The 27,156-nt window shown below is 35.5% G+C and overlaps 1 protein-coding gene across 7 annotated transcripts in view; it reads left to right on the forward strand.

The window, feature by feature from the left end:
* The window catches only part of LOC120367205 (protein GVQW3-like), a 693,292-nt gene that overhangs the window by 84,655 nt on the left and 581,481 nt on the right, over positions 1–27,156 (forward strand). The window lies entirely within an intron of this gene.

The following is a 27,156-nucleotide window of genomic DNA, read 5'->3' on the forward strand; positions in this document are numbered from 1 at the left end:
ATAAGAGTGAAAATTGACCAAGATTAACTGGAATTTACTGTTCAGTGCTTCCTCTAGTCCAGGCGTCCCCAAACTACGGCCCACGGGCCGCATGCGGCCCCCTGAGGCCATTTATCCAGCCCCCCCGCCGCACTTCAGGAAGGGGCACCTCTTTCACTGGTGGTCAGAGAGAGGAGCACAGTATATGGCGGCTCTCCAATGGTCTGAGGGACAGTGAACTGGCCCCCTGTGTAAAAAGTTTGGAGACGCCTGCTCTAGTCCTTGCAAGTCTTCAATAGACTCCAGGGTTCCGAAATAGTTACATCAGACAGATTATGCCAGTACAATTGTTCTGTAGGTGGAGAGAGAGAGTCCTGGTGCTTCCCACTCTGCCAACTTCCCAAAATCCTCTGCCTATGTTATATATTACATATAAAATACATGACTGTGATGTAAATTATGAAATAAACTCTTATGAAGCTACTGACAACTTAATGACAAGAACATAATGCTGTGGCCGGGCGCAGTGGCTCACGTCTGTAATCCCAGCACTTTGGGAAGCTGAGGCAGGTGGATTACCTGAGGTCAGGAGTTTGAGACCAGCCTGGCCAACATGGTGAAACCCTGTCTTTACCAAAAACACAAAAATTAACCAGGAGTGGTGGCACATGCCTGTAATCCCAGCTACTCAGGAAGCTGAGACAGGAGAATTGCTTGAGCCCTGGAGATGGAGGTTGCAGTGAGCGGAGATGGTGCCACTGCACTCCAGCCTTTTTTGAGACTCTGTCTCCAAAAAAAAAAAAAAAGAACACTGTGCTGCTCCTCAATCCTATCCTTTTGCTTCTTCCTTAAGAGTTTACTACCAGCCCACATTTCTCATTTATGACTTTCTTACATTGAAAACCATTTTTCCACATAAGTATGCATCCCCACAAAGTATATTCCTTATTTTTACCTGTTTTCAAGCTCATTTGATTGTTCACATTGAAAACAAATAAAATAGGAATCCTTACTTTAGACCATACACCCAAATCAATTTCCTTACTCTTTATCCCATGCCAATTGGACTTCAGCTTTGACCATTTTATGAAAATCAATCTTGAAAAAATTTCCACTGACCTCTACTGTGTCAGATCCAGTGTCCACTCTCCTTCTCTCCTTTCATTTTCCTTCTTGGCCTTTAGGACTGCTCATCATAGCAAATGCTTTTTTTTTTTTTTTTTTTTTTTTTTCTCAAAGGAGTCTTCTTTTTTGGCATCTGTGATATTGCTCTGTTCTTATCCATCTTCTTTCTCCATGGCCTTTCCTGCTCAGCCTTTTACCTTGGCATTTACTTTTCTACCCAGTCTCTGCATTCTGTAGTTTCTCAGTGCTCAGCCCTAGGTTCCCCTCCTTTATCCTTTTATAATTTCTCTTCAGATGATCTCATTCATGCCCGTGGATTTATATGCCATTACCTGCTGATGACTTCTGAATTTACACCTTGAATCTAGCATTTTTCTTCGACCTCAAAACTCATATATAAATCAACATATATCTCTGATTTCTATACACTTGAGTTTATACCAAACACTTCAAAAATTAATATTATTGCAACTGAATTCATAATTTTTTGTGAAACCACTCCTCTCTCAGTCTTCATCTCAACAATCTATTTAGTTGTTCAAGTCAGAAACCTGAGAATTTTATTTCTGTGTACTCTTGCTCATTGTACTCAATTCATGGAATTTCTCATATTTAGTCCTCAAAATATATCTCAGGTTCTGCTTTTCACCATCTCTACTGCCACCACCTTGGGCCAGATTATCTACTTCTATTGTCTGGTCTACTACAACAGCTTCCTAATTGATTTTCCCTCTTAACTTGCTCTTTTTCAATGTAGCCTCTACCAATCAGCTACAGAAGTCTGTCAGCATAGATCTAACAATGATACTTCCCTGCTTAATACTGTTTAGTATAATTAAAACAAAACCTGTACTGCTCCTCACAACAAACATGGTCCTGCATAGCACCTCCTGCTCACCTATTTTCCACTTGAGCCACACTCCCCTTTGCTCACCACGTTTCAGACACTCTGGTCTTCTTTCTATTCCTAGAAGAGGCGAAGATTTTCCCCATCTCAGAGCCTGCCCATATCTTCGTTCCAATGACTAGAATGCTCCTGAGGCTCTTTAAATGGTTAATATCGTCTCACTCTTTAAATCTCAGGGTAGTGGCTTTCTCAGATTTTTCCTGGTCATTCCATTCAAGTGTGTTCTCCCCACTTATTCTAGATATCACTGCAACCACCACTTTCCACTCTTATGCTCTGTCTTAGTTTCCTGGGGCTGCTATAACAAATTATCACAAACTGTGGTGCTTAAAACAACAGGATTTTATTCGCTCACGGTTCTGGAGGCCAGATGTCCAAAATGAAGGTGCTGGCAGGAACACAGTCCTTCTGGAGACTTTAAGAAATAATCCATGCTTTGCTTCCTCCAGCTTCTGGTCACTGTCAGCATTCCTTGGCTTGTGGCTGCATCATTCCAGTCTCTGGCTCCATGGTCACATTGCTTCCCACCTGCTGTCTGTGTTATCTTTCTTTGATTTTCTCATATAAGCATACTTGTGATGACCATTGTATACATGTATGCAAGTATTACCCTGTATCCCATAAATATGTACAGGTATTATGTTTCAACTAATAATAAAAGGAAAAAACTCAGTTGCGCCCTACACTTTACATTTTAAAATAATTAAAAAGCACAACTGTTTTCTCTTAGACACCTTGGGTTCCTTCTTTTGGGGAAGTATGGGGCGGTCTTGCTTTATATCATAGGATAAAGAGGAAAGATATAAACAAGGCATAAACTGTGATAACTGTGAATTGAGCCTCTTCAGTCTGCATTTTATATGCATGAACAAAATCTTCACTAGTATCTTTATTCAGACACAGAAACCTGACTGAATGAATATTCAAAATGTGTTGATGAGTCCCACACCCTCTCTCAAAGATAAGTGCCAAGTCCTTCCCTTAATTATACTCTGAACAAAATAAGTTATGAAGAAGAAGAATAAGTAAAAAGAGTACTTGTGATGGCATTTAGGGCCACCGGATAATTTAAGGTAATCTTAACTCAAGATGCTTTATTTAATCACATCTGTAAAGACCCTTTCCCCAAATTCCAGAGATTATGACTTGATGTCTTACGGTGGCTGTTATTCAATCTACTACATACTCTATCTGTCTTTGTGATCATCAAATTCAGAATAATTTTTTCTATACAAAACAAATTTTATATTTATTTTTTAATTTCTAGTTTATTGTCAGTTTTCCTTATGTCAGTGCTATGCAATAGAAATGTAATGACAGCCCCATATATATACCTTTAAATTTTATAGCAGTCATATTAAAAAGTGAAAAGAAATAAGTGAAATTAACTCTAATAACATTTTATTTAACTGAATATATGCAAAATGTTATCATTTAAGCATGAAGTCAATATGAAAATTATTGCTGAGAGGTTTTACTTTTTTTAGGGGTACAAAGTCTCCTAAATCTGCCTGGCACATATTTTGTACTCACAACACATCTCAGTTCAGAATAGCTACATTTCAAGTACTCAGCCACAAATGAACAGCAGCTAGTACTGAATTGGACAGTCAGCTCTAAACATGCAAAACATGTCTATTGTACTTTTCAGAGCCCACACAGTGCTTGAAACATTAGAAATGCTATATATACGAATACATGTGATACACACATGCTATACATATATGTGAATAAGTTATTGTGTGAACAAAAGAAGACCAACAAAATCTCATGCCCAGATATATTACATTTTCCTTAACATCAAAATAGATATCTATTTGCAGAGCCACATTTATCTGAATTTAACTGTGAGTGGAAAGTTAAGAATTAGTGATTATAAAACATCTTTGTCTCTACATCTGCTAATTTTTTTGCTTGTACTATTTCTCTTGATGATAAATTTCACATCTTATCATTGTAGTATATAAGAATATTTTATGTAAACTTTAGGGGCTTTTGTGAATGTTTAATATTCTAGGATTTGGTGAATTGTATCTTAATATATATTTATTATAATATTTTCTTTAGTTTTGATGAATCTGTGAACGAAAATTGCTATGGAATTTGTCCTCTTAAATATTTATTGTCACATAATATTTTAGGTTTGAACAGTGGGGAAATATAGCAGCTCATAGAGAAATAAGAACATGAATGAAATTCAACCTATAATAGTTTACATATCATTTTGAACTGACTAACACTAGGCAAAGCATGCATATTCACTTAAAAATATTAAGTTATTAAGGGCAAATTTCTATTTCATAATAAAATGAAATGAAAAACCTCTTTAATCACTGGGAAGAATCCTGAGAAGTGGAAGGAAAACTCTACATCAACTTAAACATTTCAAGACAATCAATTTCACTAATTTAAAACAACTTCCAAAGCCAAGGATCCAAGCAATTAGTCTTTTTCTTTAAACATTCTGACTCATCTTGGGAGCATTAAAATTAATAGAATTTATGAACTTGAGTTCTACTCATTTGAGAATGTGTTTTCAGTAAGTACACATATTAGGGTTGGGATCTGACAGTCTCTTATATATAACCACCATGAACAAACACTGAGTTTTATTCCATTAATGTTTCAAGGGTTTTGATTCATAATTTTATAAGCTGAACACATCCATGAAATGAACTAATATAGAAAACAAATCTTACTGCAGACCAATGGGATGCATTATATTCATAACACATTAAGATTAAAAGTACCAAGACAATATTTTAGCCCATGGCCTGATCCTTTTCTATAGAGCTCTGGAGTGGGTAAGATGATAGCGGATGCAGTGGAGAGAAGGAGAGAAGGATCAGAGAAGTCTTAGGATCATGTTTTGCAGAGATCTCATGGGTGAGTGGGTCAAGACTTCATTTCTGTGAAGCAAATTTTAAAAATTATCACCAAATCTTCTCTAGACATGATCATTTTGTTTAGATCTATCAATGTCTACTTCCCCAGTTCCATCTATTGTAGTTTCTGATGTCTTCCCCTGGGAAGCATAGCCTGGCCTCAGATTTTAAGCCAGTTTTGGTGAAGGCAGGAAGTATACTCACCACCTCAGTTTTGCTAGTCAGTGGAATCTGAGTATAGTTGTGTAACCATAGCATTGTTTTTCATTGTTCTTGGGAAGAGCTTTATGGGCTGCATGAGACCACCCAACGTGGCACTTTCTTTACATGCCCTGCTTCATACTCTGGTTCCCCAATGGAATGCTGTTAGCTTACCTTTGTCAATCTTCTATACCTGGAGGGGGATGTTATCTTTCAATTACAATGAAAGAGAGAAAAAAACACCAAAACCTTAGACCTGTTTCTCCAGGATTTAACTGTGGTGGTTTTTGGTTTTTAACTGTGTGATTTTTATAAGATCATGTTATTAGAATGGGCCTTTGGTGGTATTTGAAAGCCACATCTAATAACTTATAAATTTACTTATTTATTACAGATAGGGGCTTGCTCTGTTGTCCAGGCTGGTCTTGAACTCCCTAGCCTCAAGCAATCTACCTGTCTTGGCCTCCCAGAGTATTGGGATTACAGGCATGAGCCATCATGCCTGGCAGCTTATAAATATTGATATTAAAGGGTGAGAAGTAGATAATTATCATTTTAAGAATTGTATAAATTTCTGAGTAATAATCTCAATATTTAATAGATGCCATATAATTTGAACTTAAAATAATCTCTAAGTATGTTTATAAGAATTACATGTGTCTATGAAGATGTTTTTACTAAAAGAATTTTGGTATTTTTAGTGTCCACTTGCGCAGTGAAATATTTAAACATTTAAAGAACCGTAAAGTGGGCTAACACTGAGAACTTGAGATGATGTAAAATAAATGCTAATAAAATATTAGAGGACAGATAAAATACATCAAAAGACTAACAGAAGTTTATCACACTGTAGAAAAACTTTGATGAAGAAAGAACAGTGACTTGGAAAAAGAAGAGAAAAACTTCACAGGACTAAAGAAATAGAAGAACACACATAAATAATTGTAAACTGTAAACATGTAGAAGAACATAATACAATAAGTATGTTATACTGTGATTTTATTATAATATATATTATGTATATACATATACATAATATATAATATCTACATATTTTATACACATTTTATATGCATATTTTATATAATGCAATTATATACATGTGCTTAATACATAATGTGATATATATTCTATGTATTTTATTATAATATGTGAGCCCTGAAATAAACAAATCATCATTGCATATTACATTTACCTATTATACCACTGGATACAAATATACTCTCATAATCAAAAGAATCTAGTTTCTCATACATTTAGCTCTTTCAGTACCGTTCACAATTTCCAGGGGCAGATTTTGACTTTATCTGTTCAGACCTTTAAAATCCTGTGAGTTTGGATAATTCAAAAGTGTAATTCTTGGAATCACATACTATATCTAAGCGGCATTAGGTATTTAATCTTGCTATAGTAAACTTTATGACTGTGTTACTAAAATGCATTCATATTTTATTAATAAGTATTAAGATCTGGAAGAATAATGTGTATTATGCCAGGTCAGCTGAATTTCCATAAATTTCATCTGCTCTTTGATTTTAAGATGTGAATGCTTTACAAGTATGAGACTCATGAAAGTCAGTTGAAATTTATCATGTCCACTTTCATGCTTTCATCTAAACTCTCACACAAAGTTAGATCTCCTTGGAAGGTGCCAACTGCAAGAAAGAGGTCCAAACTTTTTTGAATGAGACTGCTATAGACGCTGTTCATTGACTGTTGACTGCTCTAGACGTAAACGGACCCTACAGTAACTAGATTCATTTTCTTAGCCTTCCTGCTCCCTCCTTTCTCTGGTATCCTACATTAATTAGGCAGTGAATAAGACAAAGAACAATACCTCTTTGTGTTGCTGCAGATACAGTTACTATCACTAACTGAATCCCCAAGCATGCAATTTAGCGTCTCTCTACTTAGCTCAAAGCATCTTGTACAATTCTCAAGACTCTCAAATCCTACTTAATTTTCATTCATTTTAATATTATAGCACAGAGTCCTTGTAAGAGGAGTAATGTTATTCCATGAAACCAAATGAACAACAACAGTGTGCTATTCTTCCCCAAAGACTGGAACTCACCAGTATTGACAATTTAAGTAGCAAATCTGCCCAATAGCACAGTGGCTAAGACCCATTTGTTTTCAGGAAGGGGAGTGAATGAGCTGCTTCTCCTCCTGGTATGCCACTTCTAGTTGGTCTGTTGAAAAGATGTCCTGTCTCAACCACCCTCTTAGTGGTGCACATTCTGGAAGGAACTGCAGTCTTTACCAAGGTAGCAGCAAAAGGCTCTGACAGTATAACTACCCCTACATGAGTGGTTTTGGAGTGGATTTAGACATTAGTTGAAAAAGGGACCTTTACATCCATATTAGTTTTTTAAAAATAAATTATTATGTATCCATTAGATAGCTTCACTGCATTCTTCTGATTTATCCTGTTCTTCACCTTCCCCCTGCATAACTCACACCAAACCTCATTCTGTCCTTGAGTTTTATTCAACCTCCTCTTTCCATTCAACTCCAGAGGCTTACTCTATGTTGTACTCCATCTTATTCCATCTGTCAGTGAGGTGCTGGACACTCAGGGACAGGTGAAGGATGGAGTGTGGATTAGGGGCAAGTTAGGGTGAAGGGTGAAATGAGGTTCTTTCACAAGGTAATGGTTAGAAATATCACTGCAGAAATTATTCATAATTTTAAAAATCACATTTTTAAGTTCTGACTCATGTCAGTCAATATAATACTATTAGAATAACTGTGTCAAAACACTGTATTCACCTGTCACCTAACTGCATGAAAATGTCTTCCTTTTGGCCTTTACTGACCTCAGCAACTCTTCACCTTGAATATTGATGGTGGAGAGATTATTGGTGCTGTCAAAGTTTGCTCTACAAATTTATCAAGAGAAATGGGGAAAAGGGTGAGTTCTTGGAACTTGCTATCAGAATAGTAGTACATTCCTGTATTTTTTTTATCTACCTTTGGCCTTTTGTGTCATTTCTCTGTGTCCATGGTCCTCTGTAACTTCTGCTAACAGTTTCTAGTTCATCAAAGACACCACTTCCAAGGGCATTTATTTACCCATGGAAATTGGTTGGAAATTTGGTGTCATCAAGGGCTGCTTTATGCCATAGGTGTCATGAATGTAAATTTATCAATTCATGTAGAATAAATATAAAATGTAAGTTTGGGTTAGTGGTGAATAGCAGTGGTCATAGATTAGAGTCTCATGAGTTGCAAGGGGCCCTGAGATGCAGAAAGTAGTACTTGGATAAGTTTTAACTAAAATTTGTGCTAAGATTGTTTTATAACTTCTCAATAAATGGTCACACATCAGTAGACCAGCAATGCCTACTCCATAAGGTGAGCTATTCCATTTCCAGTTGGTTCTAGTTCAAGCCTTTTCTAAATTTGAGCTGAAATCTACCTTCCTGATCCTTCTTCTAGTCCAGGTGTAGCTCACTGCAAACTTGGATTGAAATTAACACACCTTGTTCCTGACAACTTTTCAAATATTTGAAGACAGATATAACTTGTCTCTACTTTTTGGTTTAAATGACATCTTACCTTTAATTTGTGATATCAAAGTGTAAGACAGCAATGATAGAATGTGGATGTTGATCAATCAAATGCTATGATTTTGACTTTTCTCAAAACATGCCACCCTATCCATCACAGTATTTACAGCCATGGTGGTGCTTGAAAGCAGGTGATTATTTATAAAATCTCTGATGTGTGCAGATTCTCAGAATGTACAGTTTAATTTATAACCAGTTCAATAGTACATGCTGGCAGACAGGGGCTTTCAAACAATAAGTAAACCTCCAGGAGACACTGTGCATCTCTAGGGAAATGTGAGGGTTTTGAAACATAGATTTAAATATTCTGATGCTTAAAAATAATATGTAAACTGGTAAATACTTAAGTGGATATTATCCAAGTATTTTTAACTTCATTATAATTCTATACTAAGAGAATTAGGAATTTTGTCTTTTTAAATAAAAAAGTTCCATTAAAATAGACCTACATTCTGTGCCCTAGGTGTTGTTATTGATTTCCTCTTTCTGAAATTTCTGTGTTTTTTTTTTGTCTATTTTATTATCTGAGATAAAATTCTTGAGGCTCTGCCTGAATCTCTTATGTTTTAATGTAGAGATTAAAGTAATCCTTTTTGAAATTATGATGACAGTAAGCCATACTGAAATATTTATCAAACATATTTATAATCTCTTTATTATGTGACTTTTATTTAATAACTTAAACTAGTTTCAGACAGAAAAGGACAGGATTAACTTTTCTTATGAAGATAAATGAGAACAAAAAATATATATAATTTATTGCTGCTCTGTGAGTTCCTAGAGTTACTAAAGAATAGCAATGAAAATAATTGCAAGAAAATTGGAGAGAGAACTTCCACATGTTGAGATGATGAACTGAAAATGTTTTTACTTAAGGATGAGTAAATTACTTTCATACAGTTGAGCATACATTCCACATTTTTATATTCTGAGTAGGCAGGAACTTTTTAAGAAGAGTCAGATCTCTCAGAAGCAAGTTATGAAGCTTATGGGAAAGATTTTAATATTCATTTATTCATCATTTGCTCAATATCTATTAGCACCAATAGAATATAATTTTTATGACACTTGCCATATTTTGTCTTGTAGGATACTTTTTTATATGTGTGTAGCTTATAATTTCCTTAAAGTAGTATCTGAGTATTGTTCACATTTGTATTACATGTGAGTCTCAGAATATGCATAGTAGGCAGTTACTCAATATGAATTCTATTTCCATAGGCTTTTGATGTTGCTGCTAAAGTATCATTTCCATATTTTTTTGAATCTGTGCCCTAAGTAATTATCAAAGACACACTGTGAGTTATAATGCAAATTTATTTAACTTTAAAAGGATTTTAAAGTACATTTGTGGTCTCATTTCCGGAATTCACCAGAGCCCTGCAAAGGAGAATGTTTCAGAATCTGTCAACTCAGGGTTATATGCTGAGTGGTGCACAATTGAATGGGGTGGGGAGGACTGATGTTAAATATCAAATTCATACACTATAGATGGTTGGTATCAGAATATAGGCAGAACACAGTATATTTTCTCCAGCTCCCAAGCTAACTTGAAAAGAAATTTGAATTCGTATCCCACCTCTGATTTTATAAGCCTTGCAAAACCATTTCTCAATTTGGCACTATTAGCAGTCTGATTGGAAGCCACAGTGTCTGCTCAACCAGATCCAATGAATTCAAAATCAGAGTGAACAGATATTAAGACAGCAACACATGAGCAGAGCTGCATTACAGAAGCGACACCAACAAATGACAGAGTTGTTATACTAAAAATATTTGGAAGCAATAATATAGATTTATTCATGAAAATGATGGGGTTGGTTTTTATCTAGATTAATTGATATAAAGCAGATTTAAAGAAGTAGTAAAATTTTAATTTAATGAAATCAAATGACAAAAATTATTGAACTGGCTCTTTTTCATATTAGATGTAATTTTAGGTTTAAATAATACAATGCAGGCTATTCATGAATGGCTACTTTATTGACAGCAAATATAATTCTACAGAGTGCTAAAACATTACACAGTTATACAACCCAAATGAGTATTGATTAGAGAACAGCCTCAAACAGATTTATGCCACTCTATAGCAATGTAGAAACATGAATTTTTGAGAATGATTTGAAAACCAAGAATTATTTGAAAGATTATTGTACCAACCATTGCAATGATAAATTTTCTGTCTGAAATTCTGATGGCTTATTAGTTATTTTCAGATAAATATTTTGCCAAAGAGAACAAGGTCTATTTCATGTATGCAGAAGACTTAAAGGAGCCAGTCAAATAAAAAATGTACATATGAAAGAAATCTGTGTGTAAATAAGTAGATTGCAAAATAACTTAGAAATTCGTTCATGCAGAATTCTGGAACCCAGAGGCGTGGAGGTCCCACAGAAAGGTCAAAAGGTATAAAATCCTCACTGTCATGAAGTTGACATGTTAATGCTGGTATTGGTAGTGAAATGACAAAGAAATAATAAGTGAAGGCCCAGCTCAGTGGCTTATGCCTGTAATCCTAGCACTTTGGGAGGCTGAGGCAGGTGGATCACAAGGTCAGGAGTTCAAGACCAGCTTGCCCAATATGGTGAAATGCCATTTCCACTAAAAATACAAAAATTAGCTGAGTGTGGTGGCGGGTACCTGTAATCCCAGCTACTCGGGAGGCTGAGGCAGGAGGATTGTTTGAACCTTCGAAGTGGAGGTTGCTGTGAGCCAAGATTGTGTCATAGTACTCTGGCCTGGGCAATAGGGTGAGACAGTCTCAAAAAAAAAAAAAAAAAAAAAAAAAGGAAATAATAAGTGAATTACACAGTATATTTAACTGTGAAAGTTAAATGGAGAAGGATATATAAGAAAGAGTGATGGGGGCAAGGCCAGTGGTAGGAGGAGAATGGTGGTTGCTATGGTAAATGAGATAGCTATGAAAGGCAGGGCTATGAAAGGCCGGTCTCTGAGGCAGTGCCTTTGTGCTTATTGTATTTGGAAACAGTAGGAGGTAAAAGTTAGTTGGAATGAAGTGAGGGAAAGTAGTCAGTTATCAAACCACTGAGATAAGGAGCCTGGAGTAAATCATGCTTGGTATTACGGGACATTTAATGACTTTGGCTGCTTCTTATGAGTGGGATGAGATGCCATCAGAAAATTTTGAGAATAGGGATTAAAATTTAGAGCTGACTCTTATTTTCAAAGTTAGTGCTGTAGACTGAATTGTGTCTCCCCTAGTTCATATGTTTAAGTCCTAACCCCTAATATGATTGTATTTGGAGATAAAACTTCTAGGTTATTAAGGTTAAGTTAGGTCATAAGGGTAAGGTCTTAATCTAATAGGATTTTTGTCCTATGTGAAAGGAAGGTTTCTTTCTCTCTGATATGTGGACACAATCAGAAGGTGGCTGTCAGCAAGCCTGGAAAAGATCCCTTGTGAGGAACCAACATAGTTAACACCTTAACTTAAACTTCCCAGCATCCGTAACTGGGAGAAAATATGTTTTTGCTGTTTAAGCAACCCAGTCTATGATATTTTGTTATGGAAGCCTGAATACACTAACACAGTGTAGAAATTCTGAACTATATTTTGCCTCTGGAAATTTTTTTTAATGCATGGATTGTCCAATTGACCTTTATATGTATAGTGAGATGAAAACAGTAATTATTTAAAACCAACTATGACTACAGTTTACTTTGCCTTCTAAAGCAATTGACATAGTTTATATGTGTTGAAAAATAAACACTTATATCGCTCTCTTCCACTTTTAAAGGACATATAAGAAGATAATTCTACACATGTTCTTCTAAACTGAATCTTGTCAGGCATTTTATTCAGAAGCATTGTATTTTCAAAAAAACTGCAGGGAAATACTTTTTTATTCTTTGTACTATATTTCAGCCATTATGTGTTAAATAGGCTTCCATAGACTACCCTCAAAATATTTGTTATTTTATTTCTACAAAAACTGCTATCTGATTTCTAGATCATTGACTTACATGTGAACTTTAGGAACACAATCCATAAACGACCCAGAATTTACCTATACAAACAGGTAAAAACAGGTAGATGATGGTAATAATCAACCTTCAGTAGATAAAATAGTTGTAATGAATTTTTCAAATAGGGCAGTCTTTTTCGTGCATTATAAAATGACTGGACATTTAGTTTGCAACCTTTGAATATACAACGAAGTTTGTATTGGTTGTGATTGAAATTCATACTGCTTCAGAGATAACATCTTTAAACTGAAACTTATTACCTGTGTAAAGTTTGATTCATAGAAGTTAGGAATAGAGAAAGCCCCTCATCCCTATCTTGTTTATTTAATCTGTGAAACCATTTCTGGTGCATTTTCTGAAGTGGCATTTAGATGGAGGAATCCAGGAGGCCTGGACTCCTAGGCAGATGGGTTATCACTTTTGGAATGATCAGTCTAGCAGTAAGGAAAAGTAGTGATGCATAGCTACTAAGAGCAGGTGCTGTGGATTTAGTCAGAGTAAGCTCTAAACCCACCTCCACAATTGACTGGCTTTGAGACTTTGGGCACATTTTCTTAACCTCTCCCCTAGCCCTGTTTCTTCATCTTCAGAATCAGGATTCTACCTAACAATTCGAGTTGTAATGAGGATTAAATGAAATAATAATGCCTAGTATGTATCTATCTATTCCTGCTACTTACTGAGTAAGGTACCTTGTAAAAATGACCATGATTGCATATTCTTTCCTGTACCCACACCCTTTAAAATATGACTTTAAAATTTCTCCCATCAAGAGATACAATATGTTTACTCACCCCTTAAATCTGAAATGGCCTTCTGATTTCTCTTAGCCAATGTGATGTGATGATTTGAAACCTAGATCTCAGGAGTTATTACGTGACTCTACTTTTCCTCTTTGACCCTTGTGACTGCCATGAGAATGAGCTTGAGCTAAATTGCAGGAGGATGAGCGACTACATAGAACTATCCAGTTTGTCTCATCTCAGTCTGTGCAAGAACACTAGACCACTGGTAACTCATCAGCTGACCACAGATGCAGAGTGATGAGCTTGGCCCAATTAGTAAAACTGATCAATCTGAAGACTTATGGACTGACTAAGCCAAAACATAGCACCATCACCATCACCATTATTTACTAAGAAATAAATAATGGTGGTTGTTGTCGCTGCTGATGTTGCTGTTTGAAGTACAGTTGATATATAATAAGTGGCACAAGTTTAAAATATGGAATTTGACAAGTTTTATAAATGAAGTAAGATGAAAACAATATGTCTATACCAGTTAAATCATCACCAAAGTCAAGATAATGAACATATCTATTACTTCCTGAAGTTTCCTTGTGCCCCTTTGTAAATTGCTTCTACCATCCCATCTGCCCATGCCCCCATCCCAAAACATCATTTACCTGATTTGTCAGCCTGTATTTTCTATAATTATATGTAAATAGAGCCATACATACGTATTTCTCTTTGGCCTCTTTCATTCAGCATAATTACGTTCAAATTCATTTATATTGCTCTGTGTATATTGCTGATTAGCATTCCGTTTTACAGATATACCACAAATTGTGACTCTCACCTTTTGATGAGTGTTTAGGTTGCTTCCAGATTTTAGCTATTGCAACTGAAGCTGCTGTAAACATTTGCACAGGAGTCTTTGTACCAACATATGCTTTTATTTATCTGGTGAACCATACCAACATATGCTTTTCATTCGTAATGGCCAGGTCATATGCAGTTAAGAAACTGCAAAGCAATTTCCAATGTGGTTTTATCATTTTATATAACCACCAGCAATGTTTGAGAGCTGCTGTTGTTTCATGTCCTCACCAATGCCTGATGTTGTCAGCCTTTTTTATTTTGGCCATTCTAAAAGTTATATAGTAGTATTTCATTGTCATTTTAATTTATATTTCACTGATGACTAATGATGTTCAACATCGTTAGATTTCAAACTGCTGTGCAAAACGAAGTAAGTATTTGGCAATCAGTAGCTTCTCTGTATGCAAACAATCAGTAAACAAAATTTCTAATGGCAAAAGATACAATTTATAATGATATTCAAAAAGACAACACAGAAATAATCTTAACATGTTTGGATAAGCATAAAAAAATAAAATACCCCCAGAAGATACAAAATAAACCTTAATCACAGGAAGATTCAATATTATCATGAAGATTTTAATTCTTCTTAAATGTATGTTATAAATTTAAAATATCTTATAAAGTTATGCATTTAATAGCCTTCCTATAACAAATAAAAGGTTTTAATTTTAAGTAGACTAGCTCCTTATGAATTTACCTGGAAAAATAACATTAATAATAAGGAAAACTCTGGATCAATGAAGGAAGCCTATCAGATAGTGTAACAGGTTCTCTAGAGAAACAGAACCAACTATGTGTATATGGAGAGAGAAAGGGGGAGGGAGAGAGTGAGAGTTTAAGGAACTGGCTTAAGTGATTGTGGGGGCTTAGTAAATCCAAAATCTTTAGGGTAGGCTGGCAGGCTAGAGACCCAGGAAAGAGTTGCAGTTTGAGTCCAGAGGCAGTCTTCTGGAAACATTTCTTCCTGCTCTAAGGAGATGTTGGGTGGGGATGAAAAGTCAGTCTTTGTTCTATTAACGGCCCTCAAGTAATTGGAGAAGGACCACGAACATTTTATACAGTAAGCTACTTTACTCAAAGTCTATTCATTCAGAAGTTAAAATATTCAAAAAAATACTTTCACAGAAACACCTAGAACAATGTTTGACCAGAATTTGGCCCAGCCAAGTTGACACATAAAATTAACTGTCATGAATAATAAAGCATATTATAAAGTTTCAGTGAATAAAACAGTATAGTAAATAAAACAGTGGCCCACATACAGACATACAGGCCAGATAAACAAGTACCTATGAGAAATAAATAGATGGCGGGGGTTGGAAAATTATGGTCAACAAGTCAAATCCAGTCCTCAGCCTACTTTTGCAAATAAAATTTTATTGAAATACAGACACACTTATTTGTTTATGAATCATCTATGGTTGTTTTTGCATGATGATAGCAGAATTGAACAGTTGGGACTGGGCTCTAGAAAGTCTAAAATATTTGCTACTTAGCTCTTTATGGAAAATGTTTGCCGACCTCTGGTATCCAGCATACCAAGTTAGCAAGGGAAAAAATTGAATATTTGATAAATGGTTCTGAAAGCACTGATTAGCTGTCTGGAGAAGGACAAGATGGATTTATACTTCACACCTGTACCAGAATAAACCCCAAATTGATCAAAGATGTAAGGTAAAGTATAAAACATAGAAACCAAAATAAAATATGAGAAGTCTTGTTACTTACTACTTTAAATCAAGAACACGTAAAAGATTAATATATTCAATAACATTTTTTTGACCCCAAAATTCTGCATGGCAAAAAACCACTATCAGTAAAATCAAAAAAGAAACAACAAATTATAAAAAAAATTGCAACTCATATCACAGAACAAAGGTTTAATTTTTCTAATGTGAAAAGAGATCCTAAAAATTAAAATAAAGATTAACAACTCAACAGAAAAATGAGCAAAGAGATGTGAACTGTTTATAAAAAAAGAAGTAAAACATATCTTAAATACTGAGATTCTTAACTATACTTCTGATAAAATGAAACAAACATTAAAATGTTCTTACATACCAGTTTTCAGCAATAATATAGGCAAACGTTTAAATTTCGGTAACATTTTGTTGATGGTGCTGGAGCAAACAGAACTATTCATTGCTGAAAGTATAATTTGGAACTACCCCATTCAAAGCAGTTTTTCTGATACCTATGAATACTACAAATGTATATAATCTATGACTCAGTAAATTTTTTAAGGAATTATTCAGGCTATATTTACATCCACGTATGAAATCCATAATGTAATATCCGTAATGTAATAATGATACTTGATTGTAAGTGCAAAAGAATGGAAATAACCTAACTGGTCATCAGTAGGAAACTGGTTGATTAAAATAGTTATGCATATCCATTCAAAGTAATAAAATGCAACTGTAAAAAAAGATTAAGCAAGCTCTCTATGTGTGAATATGAAATGAACTCAAAACTAAAGTTTGCATGTATGTTTGTGTGTGTGAGACAGAAAGTAAGATGAATAGAACAGTGTATGGTACATTATCACTTACGTGTAAAAAGAGAAAAGCAGGAGTCTACATATTGACTGACTAAGAATCAAGAGGGATGTATGTACTCTGAAGAATGATTACCTCTTCATGTCTGTAGGTTGGAAATCAGGGATGGAAGTGACACTTTTTCTGTATTAAAGTGTTTAAAGGCATAAGAAAAAAGAAATAGAAGCCATAATGGAAGAAAAAGACAGAACCAAAAATTTTACATTAGAGAAATTTCCCACTGTGTGGTATCATTAACTATATCAACATCTAGCATATTGTAAGCACTCAACAAATGCCTTATTTGTGTTGATTAGATGATGTATCTATAAGGACTGATAAAGCAGAAGGGATTTACTCAATAAGAGGTAGCTCTTCTAGATTTTCTTCAAATATTTGTAGGTAATTTTAAAGGCTATGAACCAGAGCAAGACCTTGCCTTTGTGAATCCTTGTCAGAGATACTCTTGAGTCAGAAAGATCCAGGTTGCTGGCTGTGGGCTTTTAATAGTTCCCCTGGTTTAAGCCCTATCCCAGAAAACAAGGGAAATTAGCGATCCTGTGATCTCCAGTTCCGTGCATGCAAGGTCATGTAACAACAACAAAAGAAAACACCACAGACACACAGATAGAAAGAAGAAAAGGAGGAAGAAGAGAAAGAGAAGAAGGAATAAAGAAAGGAGGAAGAGAAGGAGAAAAAACTCACTAGTATTGCCCCAGCCAGCACATTTGGCTTCCTATTCCATTTTCCAAAGCCCACTCACCTGTAGCCTGAAATGCCAAGCCGCAGATTTGCCATTTAAGTAACTACCAATAAGTGGGTACCATTTAAGATATATTTCTTGCATATTTTCCAAAAATATCTCATGCATATACTCAGATATAAAAGTAGCTTTTCTAGGTCTTTCTTTTTTACTTAAAAGTGTGTTTTGAAGGTCTTTCTTTTTCAGTGGCTCTATGCATTGCATTGTGTGTATTTGGGCTAATTATAATTGATCATGTGTCCAAAGGGCTGAAAGCCAGCCTGTGTACCACTGTCATGGGGCTGTTAGACCCAGGAGGAGGCAATATTTCTAAGTTTTTTATTATTATATCTGGTATGCTGATCCGTGGCCAGTGAGCTTTGATGTTATTTTGTAATTGCTTTGAGGTACCATGAACTACACTCAAACAAGATGATGAACTTAATTGCTAAGTGTTGTGTGTGTTCTGACTGCCCCACTGACAGCTGCTTCCCATCCCTCTCCCTATCCTCAGGCCTCCCTATTCTCTGAGACACACAATATTTAAATTAGGACAATTAATAACCGTACAATTGCCTCCATGTGTTCTAGTGAAAAGGAGAGTCTCATGTCTCTCCTTAGTGAGGGAGGCATGTTGAAAGCCTGGATAGGTCAAAAGCAAGGTGCCTTGTACCAAAAAGTTAGCCAACTTGTGAATGCAAAGGGAAAGTTCTTGAAAGAAATTACAGGAGTGCTACTCCAGTGCACATAAATGATAAGAAACACAAAACAGTCTTATTGCTGATGTGGAGAAAGTTTGAGTGGTCTGGGTATAAAATCAAACTAACACAACATTCCCTTAAGCCAGCACCTAATCCAGAGCAAATCTCTTCAATTCTATGAAGTCTCACACAGGAGGTGAAGAAGTTGCAGAAGAAAAATTGGAAGGTAGCAGAGGTTGGTTCATGAAGTTTAAGGAAACAAGCTGTCTCAGTAACATAAAAGTACCAGATGAGGTACCAAGTGCTGATGGAGAAACTGCAACAAGTTATCCAGAAGATCTAGCTGAGATAACTAATGAAGGTGGCTACAGATCTTCAGTGCAGATGAAAAGACTTCTATTGGAAGAAGACATCATCTAGGACTTTCACAGTTAGAGAGGACATGCCAATGCCAGGCTTTAAAACTTCAAAGCACAGGCTGACTGTCTTGTTAAGAACTTATGAAGCTGGCATCTTTAATTTGAAGCCAATGCTCATTTACCATTCTGAAAATCCTAGTGCCCTTAAGAATTATGCTGTATCTACTCTCTCTGTGCTCTATAAACAGAACAACAAAGCTTGGGTAACTGCATATTTGTTTATAGCATGGTTTACTGAATATTTTAAGCTTGTTGCTGAGACCTACTGCTCAGGAAAAAAAGATTCAAAATATTACTGCTCATTGACAATGCATCTACTCACTTAAGAGCTCTGATGCGGATGTACAAGGAGAAGAATGTTGTTTTCTCACCTACTAACACAACAATCATTCTGCACCTCATGGGTCCAGTAGTCATTTCAACTTTCAAGTCTTAGTATTTAAGAAATACATTTTCTGGTTCTATAGCTGCCTTAGATAGTGATTCCTCTAATGTAACTGACCAAAGTAAATTGAAAATCTTCTGGAAAGGATGTATCATTCTAGATGCCAAAAAGAATATTTATGATTCATGGGAGGAGGTCAAAATATCAACATTAACTGGAGTGATATGGTTTGCCTCTGTGTCCCCACTCAAGTCTCATCTCAAATTGTCATCCCTCTGTGTTGAGGGAAGGACCTGGTAGGAAGTGATTGGATCATAGGGGCTGTTTCTCCCATGCTGGTCTCATGATAGTGAGTTCTCATGAGATCTGATGGTTTAAAAGTGGCATTTGCAGGCCGAGCATGGTGACTTACGCCTGTAATCCCAGCACTTTGGGAGGCTGAGGTGGGTGGATCACTTGAGGTCAGGAGTTCAAGACCAGCCTGGCCAACATGGCTACTAAATATACAAAAATTAACCAGGTGTGGGGTATGTGCCTGTAATCCCAACTACTTGGGAGACTGAGGCAGGAGGATCACTTGAACCCAGGAGGCAGAGATTGTAGTAAACCCAGATCATGCCACTGTACTCCAGCCTGGGCAACAGAGTGAGACTTCATCCCCTCCACCAAAAAAGGGCACTTCCTCCTTTGTTCTCTCTTCTCTCCTGCTTTGCTGTGGTAAGACGTGCTTGCTTCCCATTCACCTTCTGCCATGATTTATAAGTTTCCTGGGGCCTCCCCGGCCATGTGGAACTGTGAGTCAGTTAAATCTCTTTCCTTATAAATTACTCAGTCTCAGGTAGTTCTTTATAGCAGTGTGAAAATGGACTAATGCAAAGAGTTTGGAAGAAATTGATTTCATCGTGGATAACTTTGAGGGGTCCAAGACTTCCATGGAGGAAATAACTGTGGTGGAAATGTGGTAGAAATAGCAAAAGAACTAGAATCAGAAGTGGAGCTGGAAGATGTGACTGAATTGCTGCAATTTCAGGATAAAAGTTGAACAAATGAGGAGTTGATTCCTATGAATGAGCAAAGAAAGTGGTTTCTTGAGATGAAAACTACTCCTGGGGAAGATGCTGTGAACATTGTTGAAATGACAACAGAGTATATAGAATATCACCTCAATTTAGTTGATTAAGCAGTGGCAGGGCTTGAGATGGTTAAGTCCAGTTTTTGAAGACATTCTATTGTGGGCAGAATGCTACCAAACATTCTACAGAGACATCTTTTGTGAAAGGAAGAGTCAGTCAATGCAGCAACCTTCATGTCTTATTTTTTAAAATGGCCACAGCCACTCCAGCCTTCAGCAGCCACCATCCTGATCAGTCCACAGACAACACAGAGGTAAAACCCTCCATCAGCAAAAAGTGTGCAACTCTCTGAAGGCTTAGAAGACTGTTAGCACCTTTTAGCAATAAAATGTTTTTAAATTAAAAGATGTGCAATGTTTTTTACACATTAGTGCTATTGGACACTTTATAGATGACAGTGTAATGTAAGCATAACTTTTATGTGTACTGGAAAGCCAAAAGGTTTATGTGACTCTTCCTACTGTGACATTCACTTCATTGCAGCAGTATGGAACTAATCCCGCAGCATCTGTAAGCTATGCCTGTGTATTTAGTGGGTCTCTCGTTGATAAGTGTATTTTTCCTAGCCTTTTTGCCCACTAATATAACTGACATCACAGTGAACAGCCTAATGCTATTTTTAATGCTGGGTGACAGATGAACTTGTGGAGTCTTTGTGCCTGAGTTACTTCCTGGTTTTAGCAGGCTGCAGTTTGGCCACTTATCACTCTTATTTCTCATTTTTAGACTTTCTTCTAGCCTCTTAATCACTTACACAGGTCTAAGATCAATTCCTTAAGTTTCAGAGCCACCCTTAACTTTGGCAGTGGCACAGGACACTGTGCCTGTACCGACACATGCCTGTCCATATGTCTCCAGCAGAAAAACTAATAAAAGGAGAGGGGAGTGGAAAAAGCATGACATGTGCAACATGGGTGCCTTGAAAGGGAAGCTGCATTTGTTGGCAAGGGTGATAAAGACAAGCAAAAAAGAAATGCTGTCGTCTGTATCTCTTTTCTGAAGTGAAGCTGGAAAGAAATTACAAACTCCACTGGACAGAACAGTCAAGGCAATGGAACTGTCTGTTTCCCTTAAAAGAAGAAAGCATCAAATGTTTGGAAAATTGCAATTAAATGTCAAAATACTTTCAACTGAACTCCTGGCTACTCTGCTTTAGCTGGTGTTGTCCACATCTCCATCCTTTCCTCATGACTGCTGTTCAGCCACACGTTGGAGGAGAGTGCTGGGCTCCCACAGGCTTATCTTTCTTTTTGGCTTCTACCTACATTGTCTATGACACATGTAACTTTTCTTTAAAAAAAAAAATTGTAGTTAAAAATATATAAAATATAATATAAATAAAATATATAACATTTTATCTCTATAAAACATTTATATTTTTAATGTATTAAATAATTTTTATATAATGCAATTAAATTTATTATAAATTATAATTTATCATGTATGAAGCTTATAGTTACATAAATACATATATTTATATATTATATATTTTTAATGTATTTACCACACATTATTTAGACACTTTATCTTAGACAATATGTATTTATGTCTAAGTAGTATATATGTCTAAATAATATATATTAATATATAAATATATAGCATATAAATATATTTAAAATATAAATATAAAATAAATAGCAAATAAAATTGTATTTTATATATAAAATAAAATAAATACTTTAAAATATATGAAACATTAGTTAATTAATTATTTTGAGATGAAGTCTGAATAATTGATCTCAGCTCACTGCAACCTCCACCTCCCAGGTTCAAGCATATTTTGATGCCTGCATACTACATGTAATGATCAAATCAGGGTAATTAGGTTATCCAGCATCTCAAACATTTATCACTTCTTTGTATGTAGAACTTTCCAAATCTTCCCTTCCAGCTTTTTCAAAATATACACTAAATTATTGTTAACAATAGTCATCCTACTGTGCTGTCAAACACCAAAACCTATTCCTTCTACCTAACTGTATTTTTGTATTCATGAACCAACTTCTCTTCACCCCCTGCCTATCCTTTCCAGCCTCTGGTAACTATCAGTCTACTCTTTACCTCCATGAGGTCAACATTTTTAGCTCCCACATATGAGTGAGAACATGCAATATTTGCATTTTTGTGCCTGGCCTATTTCACTTAACATAGTGGCCTCCAGTTTCACCAATGCTGTTGAAAATGGCAGGATTTCATTCTTTGTTTATGATTAGATATAAGCCATTTTAACTGGGGTCATGATAATATATTATCTATTGTAGTTTTGATTGGCATTTCTCTGATAATCAGTGATGTTGAGCATCTTTTCACAGACCTGTTTGCCATTTGTATGTCTTCTTTTGAAAATGTCTATTCAAATCTTTTGCTTATTTTTCATTCAGGTTATTAGATTTTTTTTTTCCGATTGAGTTGTTTGAGGTCCTTATATATTCTGGTTATAATTCCTTGTCAGAATTCCTTGCCAGTTTTCAAATATTTTCTACCATTCTATGGACCGTCTCTTCACTTTGTTGCTTATTTCTTTTGCTGCACAGAAACTTTGTAATTTGGTGTGATCCCATTTGTCCATTTTTGCTTTGGTTGCCTGTGCTTTTAGGACTAAAATTTTAGGGAAACGTCAATGTCCTGGAGAGTTTCTCCTCAGTTCCTTGTAGTAGTTTCTTAGGCTGAGATCTTAGATTTAGGTATTTAATCCATTTTGCATTTATTTTTGAATATGGTATGAGATATGAGTCTAGTTTCATTCTTCTGCATGTGAATATCTATGGATATCTGGTTTTCCTAGAGTCATTTATAGAAAATACTTTCCCCACTTTTGTTAAAAATGAGTTCATTATAGATGTATGGATGTATTTCTGGGTTCTTTATTATGTTCTACTGGTCAGTGTGTCTGTTTTTATGCCAGTTCCATGCTGTTTTGTTACTGTATTTCTGTAGTATAATTTGAAGTTAGGTAATATAATTCCTTCTGTGTTTTCTTTCTTCCCATCAGGATAGCTTTTGCTATTCTGGGCCTTTAATGGCTCAATATAAATTTTAGGATTAGTTTTTCCATTTTTGTGAAGAATATTATTGGTACTTTTTAAATTTTTTTTTTTTCTGGGGGATGGAGTCTCGCTCTGTTGCCCAGGTTGAAGTGCAGTGGCACGATCTTGGCTCATTGCAACCTCCATTTCCTGGGTTCAACCAATTCTCCTGTCTCAGCCTCCTGAGTAGCTGGGACTACAGGTGCCCACCACCATGGCTGGCTAATTTTTGTATTTTTAGTAGAGACAAGGTTTCATCATATTGGCCAGGCTGGTCTTGAACTCCTGACCTCATGATCTGCCCACCTCAGCCTCCCAAAGTGTTGGATTACAGGCATGAGCCACTGTGCCCAACCTATTATTGTTATTTTGATAGGGATTGCATTGAATCTGTAGATTGCTTTGAGTAGTGTGGACATTTTAACAATATTGATTCTAATCCATGAACGTGGACTATATTTCCATTTTTTTTGATGTCGTCTTCAATTTAGCATCAATGTTTTAAAGTTTTTATTGCAAAGGTATTTCACTTTTTGGGTTAATTCCTAAGTATAAACCAAAAAAGTATTTGTAGCTATTGTAAGTGGAATGAATTAATTTATTTTCCAGATTGTTCATTGTTGGCCTATAGAAATGCTGATGATTTTGTATGTTGATCTTGTATCTTGCAACTTTACTGAATGTATTTATCAGTACTAATAATTTTTTGCTGGAGTCTTTAGGCTTTTCCAAATATAAGATCATGTGCAAAAAGCATAATTTGACTTCTTACTTTCCAGTTTGCATGTCTTTTATTTCTTTCTTTTATGTGATTACTCTAGCTAGGACTTCGACTGCTATGTTGAATAACAGTGATAAGAGTGGGCATTCTTGCTTTGTTTCAGATCTTAGAGAAAAGGCTTTCAGTTTTTCTCCATTCAGTATGATACTAGGTATGGGTCTGTAATATATGGCTTTTATTGTGTTGAAGTATGTTCCTTCTGTACCCAGTTTTTTGAAGGTTTTTATCATGAAAAGATTTGGTCATGATGAATAATTGTTAAGTTCAGTTAGCCAGTATTTTGTTGGGGATTTTTATATCAGTGTTCATCAGGAATGTTGTCTTGTAGTTTTCTTTTCTTGTCCTTGTTTGGTTTTGATATCAGGGTAATACTGGCCTCACAGAATGAGTTTAGAAGTATTTCCTCCTCCATTTTTCAGAATAGTTTAAGTAGGATTTGTATTCGTTCTTCTTTAAATATTTGGTAAAAATCAGCAGTTGAAGCCACTGGAGCCTGGGCCTTTTGTCCCCCCTGGGGAGACTTTTTATTATGCCTTCGATTACATTATTTGGTATTGGTTTTTTCAGGTTTTGGATTGCTTCACGGTTCATTCTTGGTAAGTTTATGTTTCTAGAAATTTATCCATTTCTTCTAGGTTTTCCAATTTATCAGCATATAATTGCTCATAGCAGCCTTTAATGATCCTTTGAATTTCTGCAGTATCAGTTGTAATGTCCCACTTTTTGTTATCTCAGATTTATTTATTTGGGTCTTGTCTCTTTTTTTTCCTTAGTCTGGCTAAAGGTTTGTCGATTTAATTTTTTTTTTTTTAAGAAAACAACTTTTCATTTTGTTGATCTGTTGTATTTTTTTCAATTTCATTTATTTCTGTTCTGATCTTTATTATTTATTTTCTTCTGCTGACTTTGGGTTTGGTTTGCTCTTACTTTCCTAGTTCTTTAAGATGCATCATTAGGTTGTTTATTTGAAGTTTTTCTGCTTTTTTGATGTAGGTACTTATTACTATAAACTTTCCTCAGTACAGATTTTTCACAGTATCCCATAGATTTTAATATGTCATATTTCCATTTTCATTAAGTTTTAAATTTTTCTTAATTTCTTCATTGACCCACTGGTCATTCTGGAGTGCATTGCTTAATTCCCATGAGTTTGTATAGTTTCCAAAATTCCTCCTGTTATTGATTTCTAGTCTTATTCCATTGTGATCAGAGAGGAAACTTGATATTATTTTAGTTTTAAAAAATGTTTAAAGACTTGTTTTGTGGCTTAACATGTGGCCTATGTTTCTTGAGAATGATCCATGTGCTTAGGAGATGAATGTGTAGAAAACAGCCATTTTAATTGGGGCAAGATAATATCTCATCGCAGTTTTGATTTGCATTTCTTCATAATTAGTAATGTTGAACATTTTTTATATGCCTGTTATCCATTTGTATGTCTTCTTTTGAGAAATGTCTATTCATATCATTTACCCATTTTAAAATTTAATTATTAGTTTTTATTTACTATTGAGTTGAGTTTCTTATATATTCTGGTTATTAATTTCTTATTGAAGTATAATTTGCAAATATTTTCTACATTCTCTAGGTTGTCTCTTCACTCTGTTGACTGTTTTCTTTGCTGTGCAGAACCATTTCAAGTGTACAGTTCAGTGAAATTAACTACATTCACATTGTTATACAAATATCACCACCATTCATCTCCAGAACTTTGTTTATCTTACAAAACTGGGACTGCTGCTTTAAAAAATTCTTCATTCCCCTCTCTCTTCAGCTCCTGGCAGCCACCAGTCTATTTTCTGTCTCCATGAATTTCACTACTTATCATATGATATTTGTCTTTTGTGATGTCCTTATTTCATTTAAGATAACACTTTCAGGGTTCATTCACATTGTATAATGCACTAGAATTTTATGTCGTTTTAAGGCTGAATAATATTCTATTGTATGTATATACCAGATTTTGTTGGTCCCTTCATTTGTGAAAGGGCATTTGAGTTGTTTCTGTCTTTTGGCTGTTGTGAACAACGCTGCTACGAACACTGTTGTACAAGTGTCTGTTTGAGTCCTTGCTTTCAGTTATTTTGGGTATATTCAGAGGTAGAATTGCTGGATTCTTATAGTAATGCAATGCTTACTTTTTTGAGAAATGCCAAACTGTTTTCCACAGTGTCTATACCATTTTGCATTCCCCCCAGCAATGCATAAGAGTTTAAGTTTCTCTGTATCCTCTGTTGGCACATGTCACTTTTGACAACCACTGGCAAATGGCTCTTTCACATGTCTTTGCTGTAATTTATGATACTTAGAGGTCTAACCAACAGTTCTAGGAATTGTCTAGAGTTACCCATTGAAGTTATCTATTCAGAAATAGATAATGAAGGCCAGGCATGGTGGTTCATGCCTGTAATCCCAGCACTTTGGGAAGCTGAGGTGAGAGGATTGCTTGAGGCTAGGAGTTCAAGAGCAGTCTGGATAACATAGTGAAACTTTGTCTCTACACACACATACACACACACACACACACAAAGAAAGAAAAAAAGATAATGTATATATAATACTGATTCAACAACTGATACATAAAGATTCAAAAATGCAATTCCCCCCACTTTAAATTTCTTCCTTCTTCCTTCTCTCTCTCACTTTTTCCCTTTTTTCTTTTTTTGACATTACTACCATCTCTCTTGCTTAGATTGAGCATACATACCCCATATGATGGTGAGTGTAAAATTGTTAAATGAAAACCTGTGAAACCCTGAGAGCAATGGCATGGAATTCTTGTTTTGTGCTTAATGGGGGATGCTTTTTAATTTGGATTCTACTTAGCAGTTACTCCTTCTGTCAGAAAGGAATGGAGGAAACATCCAATCATCACAAGTCAAAAAACAAAGGTAGAAACACCCAAAGAAAGAGTGGACTGGGACATACAGCCAGGACTGGAGTGGGGGGTGGTGGAAAGAGAGAGAGAGAGAGAGAGAGAGAGAGAGAGAGAGAGAGAGAGAGATTGCTGTGGGTCATAAATAGAGGATAATTCCAACTAACTTTTGGCAGGCTATACTGGAACAAAGCCAGACCCACTGAAATACACCTATTGACATATATTCAGTACGAAGAGATTAAGATATTCCTGTCATTGCAATAAACTCCCTAACAATGGAAATAAGAGTCAGTC

The sequence above is a fragment of the Saimiri boliviensis genome, chromosome 8 (genome assembly GCF_048565385.1).
Source record: "Saimiri boliviensis isolate mSaiBol1 chromosome 8, mSaiBol1.pri, whole genome shotgun sequence".
In the NCBI taxonomy this organism is placed as follows: domain Eukaryota; kingdom Metazoa; phylum Chordata; class Mammalia; order Primates; family Cebidae; genus Saimiri; species Saimiri boliviensis.